Genomic DNA, 10527 nt, shown 5'->3' with positions numbered 1-10527 from the left:
GACTCTGAGAAATCATGTTGACTTGCTGAGTCAACATTTTGTTCTGAGCTAATATGGCATTCAGAGCATCAATTTCAAGAACTCCCCTCTTCTGAGGCATCCCATTACTCACAGTATTCCTCTTAGAGGTGTACATGAATTGGTTATTTGCAACCATGTCAATGAGTTCTTGAGCTTCTGCAGGCATTTTCTTTAGGTGAATGGATCCACCTACAGAATGGTCTAGTGACATCTTAGAGAACTCAGATAGACCATCATAGAATATATCCAAAATGGTCCACTCTGAAAGCATGTCAGAAGGACACTTTTTGGTCAACTGCTTGTATCTTTCTCAAGCTTCATAGAGGGATTCACCATCTTTCTGCCTGAAGGTCTGAACATCCACTCTAAGCTTGCTCAGCTTTTGAGGAGGAAAGAACTTGGCCAAGAAGACCGTGACCAGCTTATCCCAAGAGTCCAGGCTATCTTTAGGTTGTGAGTCCAACCATGTTCTAGCTCTGTCTCTTACAGCAAAAAGGAAAAGCATGAGCCTGTAGACTTCAGCATCTACTCCATTGGTCTTAACAGTATCACAAGAACTCAGTTAAAATATGATAGGGATCTTCTGATGGAAGTCCATGAAACTTGTAGTTCTGTTGCATTAGAGCAACTAGTTGAGGCTTCAGCTCAAAATTGTTTTCTCCAATGGCAGGGATTGAGATGCTTCTTCCATAAAAATTGGAAGTAGGTGTAGTATAATCACCAAGCATCCTCCTTGTGCCTCCACCATTGTTATTGGGTTCGGCCATGTCTTCTTTTTCGAGATTCTCTGTAAGATTTTCTCTGGATTGTTGTGCTTTAGCTTCTTCTTCAGAGTCCTTTCAGGTTCAGGATCTGCTTCAACAAGAATGTCCTTGTCCTTGCTCCCGCTCATATGAAAAAGAAGAAAACAGAAAAGAAAGAGGAATCCTCTATGTCATAGTATAGAGATTCCTTTATGTGAGTAGAAGAAGAAAAGAATAGAAGAAGGAGGAGAAAAATTCGAACACAAAAGGGGAAGAGATGGTTCAAATTTTTAGATGAATAGAAGTGTTAGTAAATGAATAAATAAATAGAAGGATGTGAGAGAGAGGAGTTTTTGAAAATTGTTTTTGAAAAATAGTTATTGATTTTCGAAAATTAAGAGAAGAAATAAAATTAAAATTAGAATTTAAAACAATTAGTTAAATAAAAAGATTTTTGAAAAAAAGAGAGAGGTGATTTTCGAAAATTAGAGAGAGGAAAGTAGTTAGGTGGTTTGGAAAAAAGATAAGAAATACTAAAACAAACAAAAAGTCAATTAGTTAGTTGAAAAAGATTTGAAAATCAATTTTGAAAAGATAAGGAGTTAGAAAAGATTTTTGAAATCAATTTTGAAAAAGATATTATTTGAAAAAGATATGTTTGAAAAGATATGATTGAAAAGAGATAAGATTTTGAAATTTATTTTGAAAAAGATTTGAAAAAAAGAATTTTAGAAAGATTTTATTTTTAAAATTAAAATTGATTACTTGACTAACAAGAAACTAAAAGATATGATTCTAGAATTTAAAGATTGGACCTTTCTTAACAAGAAAGTAATAAACTTCAAATTTTTGAATCAATCACATTAATTGTTAGTAAAGTTTTCGAAATTTTAAAATGAAATTAAGAAAAAGATTTTGAAATTATTTTTTAAAATTTTCGAAAAATAATAAGAAAAATAAAAAAGATTTGACTTTTGAAAAATATTTTGAAAAGATAGGATTTTTAAAATTGAAATCTTGACTTGACTAACAAGAAACAACTTATTTTAAAATTTTTTGACTAAGTCAACCCAAAGATTTCGAAATTTATGAGTAAAATAAGGAAAAGATATTTTTTTGATTTTTGAATTTTAATGAGGAGAGAGAAAAACACAAAAATGACTCAAAACATGAAAATTTTGGATTAAAACACATGATGCATGCAAGAACACTATGAATGTCAAGTTGAACACTAAGAACACTTTGAAGATCAAGATGAACATCAAGACTTATTTTTGAAAAATTTTCAAGAAAAGAAAAACATGCAAGACACCAAACTTAGAAAATTTTCATGCTTAGACACTATGAATGCAAAAATGCATATGAAAAACAACAAAAGACACAAAACAAGAAAATATGAAGATCAAACAAGAAGACTTACCAAGAACAACTTGAAGATCATGAAGAACACCATGCATGAATTTTTTGAAAAAATGCATAAATTTTAAAAACATGCAATTGACACCAAACTTAAAAATTGACACTAGACTCAAACAAGAAACACAAAATATTTTTGGTTTTTATGATTTTATTAATTTTTTTGGTTTTTTTTCAAAATTTTTTTTTTGAAAAAACAAATGAAAATAAATAAAAAATTTTGAAAGATTTTTGAAAACTTTTTGAAAAGAAAATAAGAAGAAAATTACCTAATCTAAGCAACAAGATGAACCGTCAGTTGTCCAAACTCAAACAATCCCCGGCAACGGCGCCAAAAACTCGGTGCACGAAATTGTGATCTCAATGGCGCCAACAACTTGGTACGCACAATTGTAATATCACTCTTTTTCACAACTTCGCACAACTAACCAGCAAGTGCACTGGGTCGTCCAAGTAATAAACTTTACGTGAGTAAGGGTCGATCCCACGGAGATTGTTGATATGAAGCAAGCTATGGTCATCTTGTAAATCTCAGTCAGGCAGATTCTAATGGTTATAATGGTTTTCGAATATAAAGATAAATAAAGCATAAAATAAAGATAGAGATACTTATGTAATTCATTGGTGGGAATATCAGATAAGCGTCTGAAGATATTGTGTTCCTTCTGAATCTCCGCTTTCCTACTGCTTTCATCCAATCATTCTTACTCCTTTCTATGGCAAGCTGTATGTAGGGCGTCACTGCTGTCAATGACTACTTCCCATCCTCTCAGTGAAAATGGTCCAAATGCGCTGTCACAGCATGGCTAATCATCTGTTGGTTCTCGATCATGTCGGAATAGGATCCATTGATCCTTTTGTGTCTGTCACTACGCCCAACACTCGCGAATTTGAAGCTCGTCACAGTCATCCCATCCCAGATCCTACTCGGAATACCACAGACAAGGTTTAGACTTTCCAGATCTCAAGAATGCTGCCAATGGATTCTAGCTTATACCACGAAGACTCTGATCTTACAGAATGGGAGGCTCGGTTTTCAGGCGAGGCAACCATGCGTTGTGGATCAAGAATCCAAGAGATACACACTCTAGCTTTCGCAGGTAGAACGGAAGTGTTTGTCAGGCACGCGTTCATAAGTGAGAATGGTGATGAGTGTCACGGATCATCACATTCATCAGGTTGAAGTGCGAATGAATATCTTAGAATAAGAATAAGCATGAATTGAATAGAAAACAGTAGTACTTGCATTAATACTCGAGGAACAGCAGAGCTCCACACCTTAATCTATGGTGTGTAGAAACTCCACCGTTGAAGATACATAAGAACAAGGTCTAGGCATGGCCGAGAGGCCAGCCTCCAAAACGTGATCAAAGGATCAAAAGATAATCCAAAGATGATCAAAAGATAATCCAAAGATGTCTAATACAATAGTAAAAAGTTCTATTTATACTAGACTAGTTACTATGGTTTACAGAAATAAGTCTAAGTGCAGAAATCTACTTCCGGGGCCCACTTTGGTGTGTGCTTGGGCTGAGCTTGAGCTTTACATGTGCAGAGGCTTCTCTTGGGGTTAAACACCAAGTTGTAACGTGTTTTTGGTGTTTAACTCTGGTTTGTGACGTGTTTCTGGCATTTTACTCCAGAATGCAGCATGAAACTGGCGTTGAACACCAGTTTGTGTCATCTAAACTCGAATAAAGTATGGACTATTATATATTGCTGGAAAGCCCTAGATGTCTCCTTTCCAACGCAATTAGAAACGCGCCATTTGAAGTTTTGTAGCTCCAGAAAATATATTTCGAGTGCAGGGAGGTCAGAATCCAACAGCATCAGCAGTCCTTTGTTAGCCTCTTATCAGATTTTTGCTCAGATCCCTCAATTTCAGCCAAAAAATACCTGAAATCACAAAAAAATACACAAACTCATAGTAAAGTCCAGAAATGTGAATTTTACATAAAAACTAATAAAAACATCCCTAAAAGTAGCTAGATCTTACTAAAAACTACCTAAAAACAATGCCAAAAAGCGTATAACTTATCCGCTCATCAATAAGCTCTGCCTTAGAGCCACAAGAAGAAGAAGCACTAATTCAAGTGCTTAAGACACATAGTACTGCCCTTGGGTGGACTATAAGTGACCTTAAGGGCATCACCCCGGCCTGATGCATGCACAAAATCCTGTTGGAAGATAACGCCAAACCAGTGGTGCAACCACAAAGGCGACTGACTCTGGCTATGAAGAAAGTAGTGCGAAAGTCACTAAGCTCTATAAGGCTGGGATCATTTATCCCATTTCTACTAGCCCCTAGTTGAGCCTTGTCTAAGTTGTTCCTAAGAATGGAGGCATAATAGTGGTTCATAATGAAAATAATAAGTTGATCCCCAAAAGAACAGTTACAGGGTAGCATATGTGCATTGACTATAGAAGACTCAATGACGCCACCAGGAAAGATCATTTTCCTTTACCATTTATTGACCAAATGCTAGAAAGACTAGCAGAGCATAATTTTTATTGTTTCCTGGATGGATATTCCGGGTGCAATCAAATAGCAGTGGATCCACATGATCAAGAGAAGACAGCATTCACATGCCCATCTGGCGTGTTTGCCTACAGGTGAATGCCATTTGGCCTGTGCAATGTACCTGCCACTTTTCAGAGATGTATGTTATCCATCTTCTTTGATATGGTAGAGAAGTTCCTTGAAGTGTTCATGGATGACTTCTTTGTTTTTGGAGACTCATTTGACTCCTACCTTGATCATCTGGCCCTAGTTCTGAAAAGATGCCAAGAGACAAACCTAGTTCTAAATTGGGAGAAATTCCACTTCATGGTAACTGAAGGCATTGTTCTCGGACATCGGATCTCAAACAAGGGGATAGAAGTAGATCAAGCTAAGGTGGAAGTGATTGAACGATTGCCTCCTCCTACTAATGTTAAGGCAATCAGAAGTTTCCTAGGACATGCAGGATTTTACAAGAGGTTCTATTTTTCTTTGACCAAGAATGCTTGCATGCCTTTGAAACCCTAAAAGCCAAGCTTGTCACTGCTCCTATCATCTCTGCACCTAATTGGGACTTGCCATTTGAACTGATGTGTGATGCCAATGACCATGCCATTGGCGCAGTTCTGAGGAAGAGACATGACAAGCTTCTGCATGTCAATTATTATGCTAGTCGTGTACTAAATGATGCGCAGAAGAATTACACTACTACAGAAAAGGAGCTACTTGCAGTGGTTTATGCCATTAACAAGTTCAGATCCTACCTAGTAGTATCTGAGGTCATTATCTATACTAACCATGCCACTCTAAAGTATCTTCTTACTAAGCAGAACTCTAAGCCTACACTCATAAGATGGGTATTACTCTTGCAACAGTTTGATATAGAAATTAGAGACAGAAAGGGCACAGAAAATCAAGTGGCTGACCACTTGTCTAGGATTGAACCAGTAGCAGGGACTTCTCCTTCCTCCACTGACATATCCGAATATTTTCCAGATGAGCAACTTTATGCCATCCGGACAGCACCTTGGTTTGCAGACATTGCAAACTACAAGACTATAAGTTTCATTCCCAAGGAGTTTAACAGGCAGCAAGCCCGAAAACTCATACATGATGCAAAATACTAATTGTGGGATGAGCCATATCTCTTTAAGAGATGCTTAGATGGAATAATCCGACGGTGTGTGTCTGAGGAAGAGGCACAGAGAATCCTATGGCATTGCCATGGCTCGGACTATGGAGGACATTTTGGAGGTGAGCGGGCAGCCACCAAGGTTCTCCAAAGTGGCTTTTATTGGCCTACTCTCTTTAAGGACTCTAGAGAGTTTGTTTGTAAGTGTGATAGTTGCCAAAGGGTTGGCAATCTCCCTCATGGTCATAGCATGCCTTAGCAAGGAATCCTAGAAATTGAGCTGTTTGATATATAGGGTATAGATTTCATGGGACCCTTCCCACCTTCATACTCAAACACCTACATCCTTGTGGCAGTAGACTATGTGTCTAAATGGTTTGAAGCAATAGCAACACCCACTAATGGCACCAGAGTAGTAATAAAGTTCCTCTAAAAGAACATCTTCAGTAGATTTGGTGTCCCTAGGACACTAATTAGTGATGGAGGTACTCATTTCTGTAACAGACAACTGGATTCTATCTTAAGCCGTTACGGAGTTCGCCATAGAGTAGCAACACCGTATCATCCCCAAACAAATGGGCAAGCTGAAGTCTCAAATAGAGAACTAAAGTGAATCATAGAGAGGACAATAAGCGCCAATAGAAAGGATTGGGCTAGAAAGCTTGATGATGCTCTGTGGGCATACAGAACAGCTTTCAAAACCCCCATTGGAACTTTACCATATCAGCTGGTATATGGAAAATCCTATCATTCGCCAGTGGAACTAGAACACAAGGCCTATTGGGCTACTAAATTCCTCAACCTTGATGCTAATGCAGCAGGAGAGAAACGGCTGCTCCAACTAAATGAGTTGGATGAATTCTGCTTAGGTGCATTTAAAAATGCAAGGATCTATAAGGAAAAAGAAAAAAGGTGGTATGACAAGAAAATATCTTCCAGAGTCTTTGAACAAGGACAGAAGGTCCTACTCTTCAACTCAAGACCCAAATTATTTCCTGGAAAACTCAAATCCCATTGGAAGGGATCTTATGTGATTACTAGTGTATCACCTTATGGGCACATAGAACTTCAAGGTAAAGATCCTAAAAATAGGTTCACTGTCAATGGACAGAGAGTTAAACATTATCTTGAAGGAGATATAAAGCTAGGAAACTCAACACTGGTACTAAGTTAAGTACAGTGAAGTCCAACTAAAGACATTAAAAAAGCACTTGTTGGGAGGCAACCCAACTATATTTGTTATTTATGTTTTTTATAATTTAATTTTGTTTTTCTAGTTATTTTCTGTAGGGTCATGATCATGTGCAGCAGTCAGAACAGAGATAAAAATGTTAAGTAGTAAAAACAGAACACTCTGGATGGAGTGTTACTGGCGTTGAACGCTAGTCAGGGAGCACAGGCTGGGCGTTCAACGCCCCCAATGGGCAGCATAGCTGGTGTTGAACGCCAGCCAGGGAGCAGACACTGGGTGTTCAATGCCAATACAGAGGGCAGAGATTCTTAAATTCCTAGCCTCTCAGGATCACTGGGTCCCACAGCATCTTCCCCATTAGTCATATTTGCTCGAGGACGAGCAAAACTCTTAAGTTTGGTGTTGCAAAAGCTTTACTTTTTGACTTCTACTACTCCTGCAAAGAGCCATGAAGAAAGAACAACAAAGACAAAGGCATGACATTGAAGAGATCAAGCACCACATTGGATCCTCAAGGAGGAGTACTAGCCGCCACCATTAAAGGTGGATTCATTCTCTTTATCTCCTTTTCTTTTGTTATTTTTCTAGTTTCTGTTATATTTTTCTGTCTGTTCTCTTGTTCTTGTTGCATTATCATTTGCATTTATGTCTTAAAGTTGTAAAATGTTCCATATATCTCTCACCTTATTTAAAAGAAAATTTTATTTGAAAAGAATTGAGAGATACATGAATTTCAAGTTATATAATAAGAATAGTTCAATTATTTTGATGTGGTGGCATTGCTTTTGTTTTCTGAATGTATGAATAAACAGTGCATATTTGAAGTTGAAATTTATGAATGTTGGCTTTTGAAAGAATGATGATAACAGAGAAATATTATTGGTAATCTGAAAAATCCAAAAATTGATTCTTGAAGCAAGAAAAAGCAGCAAAAAGAAAAAGAAAAAGCATGTTGCAATAAAAGAAAAAAATTTAATATACATGCGAAAAAAAGAAGAGAAAAATCCATTACTGCCTAAAAATGAAGGAAAAGGAAGACAGATTGAAAAAACCAATAACCCTTTAAACCAAAAGGCAAGGGTAAAAGGATCCAAGGCTTTGAGCATCAATAGATAGGAGGGCCTAAAGGAATAAAATCCTGGCCTAAGCGGCTCAATCAAGCTGTCCCTAACCATGTGCTTGTGGGTGAAGGTATCAAGTGAAAAGCTTGAGACTGAGCGGTTAAAGTCGTTATCCAAAGCAAAAAGAGTGTGCTTAAGAACTCTAGAAACCTCTATCTGGGGATTCTAGCAAAGCTGAATCACAAAGTGCTTAGGGTCACGACCAAGACTTTAAAAGCTATGTTCAAGAATAAAAAGAACTAAACTAGGAGAGTTAATAATATCATATGGATTCTAAGTTCCTAAAGAGACCAATATTTCTGAGTTTCAATGGATAGTGAGATGCCAAAACTATTCAGAAGCAAAAAGTTACTAAGTCCTGCTCATCTAATTGAAACTAAGTTTCATTGGAAACTTTAAAATTTATTGTATCTTAATTTTCTTTATATCTGACGAACGGATTTTTGTGTGGTCTAGAATTTCACAAATAAATTCTCGTTGAAAGTATAGCTTCTAAAACAACAAGAATCCTTCCGTACAAAAGATTGTTTGTCACGAGTAACAAACCCCTAATAAAATTGATAACCAAAGTATTTAAACCTCGGGTCGTCTCTCAAGGAATTGCAGGGAGGTGTGCTTATAATTGGTTATGAAAAAGTATCTTTTTGGGATTTTTTAAGATAAGAAGCAAGAATAGTAAATGGCAAAAGGAATAAACTAATAACTAGAAAAGCTCTTGGCAAGGTATGAGAATTGGGTGTCCTATCCTAGTTATCCTTATCAATTGTGATAAGAATTGTCCATTGTTTCCACTTGGTCACCCTCTAACCACAAAGGTGCATCAAGTGGATAAATCAAGTATTTTGTCAAGTACTTTGAGGGCATAACATAAAAACATAGAAAAGCAATAAGAGATAATAAAATCCAAACAATCAATTGCATTAATATGGAAATTGAATCTAACATTAAAAGTTCACAAACTAAAATAACAATGAGTAATCAATAAGAATAGAAGAGAAATCCTAAATCCTAAAACCTAGAGAGAGGAGAGAGCTCCTCTCTCTAAAAACTACATCTAAAACCTAAATTGTGTGAATGAGAAGTTGTGTGATTGAATGAATCTGATTCCCCCACTCTGCAGCTTCTATTCTGTGTTTTCTGGGCCAAAAATTGGGTCAAAAACAGCCCAAAAATCGCTCTACGTCGAGCACGTGGCTCTGTCACGCGTACGCGTACGTGTGATCCACACGTACACGTGATCCACGCGTGCTCATCACCTAACAGCACGGAAACTATGACAAGTTATATATCGTTGCGAAGCCCGAGATGTTAGCTTCCCAACGCAACTAAAACCACCTCATTTAGACCTCTGTAGCTCAAGTTATGGTCGACTGAGTGTGAAGAGGTAAGGGTTGACAGCTTTGCAGTTCCTTCAGCTTCTTGTATTCCTTCTATTTTTACATGCTTCCTTTCCATCCTCTACACCTTTCCTGCCCGGTAATCTCTGAAAATACTTAACACACATATCAAGGCATCGAATGGTAATGAGGGAGGATTAAAATTAGCTAAATTAAGACCAAAGAAACATGTTTTCAATCATAGCACAAAATAAGGAAGGAAAATGTAAAACATGCGAATTCAATGAATAAGTGTCAGATTAGTGGATAAAATCCACTCAATGAAGCACAAGATGTGGTACGAAATGGTGGTGCATCAAATCTCCCCACACTTAAACATTAGCATGTCCTCATGCTAAGCTCAAGAGAAGCTATAAGAGTGAAGGCAAAATGGTAGAACTTATGTAATGCAACCTATCTATATGAATGGAACTATATGCAAAAAAAAATGATTATACCTACTTGGTTAAAAGTAAATAAACCTTTCAAGAACAAATATGAACTGGATTTCACTAATTCAAATCATAAAATGAAGTACAAATAAACTTGTAGAAGAAAATAGCTCATGAAAGCCGGGAACAAAGAATCGAGTATCGAACCCTCACCGGAAGTGTATACACTCTAATCACTCAAGTGTTTAAGGTTTGATTCTCTCAATTCTCTACTAATCTTGCTTTCTAAGCCTTGCTCTTCATCTAACAATCAACAAAAATTTAATGCACAAATACACATATTAAGAGGTCTTTTTAGGGTTGTAATGGGGTTAGGGTCAAGGTAGGATTGTATTTGGTTGAGTGGACTAAAATCTGAATCATTAATTAACCTAAACTTCCCACCTAACTTAAGACAATCCATGTAATTACAATGCAAGATCTAACTACCCATTAACCATGTTTTTCACATATTCATGCATCCCAAATTGAGTACAATTCTTATGCATTGCTACCATTTACTTTGGGGCATTTTGTCCCCCTTTTTATTTATTTGCTCTTTTCTTTTTCTTTTTTTTATTTTTCTTTTTTTTAT

At 36.8% G+C, this 10527-nt stretch overlaps 1 non-coding gene across 1 annotated transcript; it reads left to right on the top strand.

The window, feature by feature from the left end:
• Positions 1 to 286: 286 nt before the first annotated feature.
• On the top strand, positions 287 to 394 carry LOC112793049 (small nucleolar RNA R71). The gene has a single exon (XR_003197759.1). It is a non-coding gene; the product is annotated as a small nucleolar RNA R71 (small nucleolar RNA).
• Positions 395 to 10527: the final 10133 nt, after the last annotated feature.

The sequence above is a fragment of the Arachis hypogaea genome, chromosome 3 (genome assembly GCF_003086295.3).
Source record: "Arachis hypogaea cultivar Tifrunner chromosome 3, arahy.Tifrunner.gnm2.J5K5, whole genome shotgun sequence".
Taxonomy (NCBI): domain Eukaryota; kingdom Viridiplantae; phylum Streptophyta; class Magnoliopsida; order Fabales; family Fabaceae; genus Arachis; species Arachis hypogaea.
This window is presented reverse-complemented; position numbering and strand designations above follow the sequence as displayed.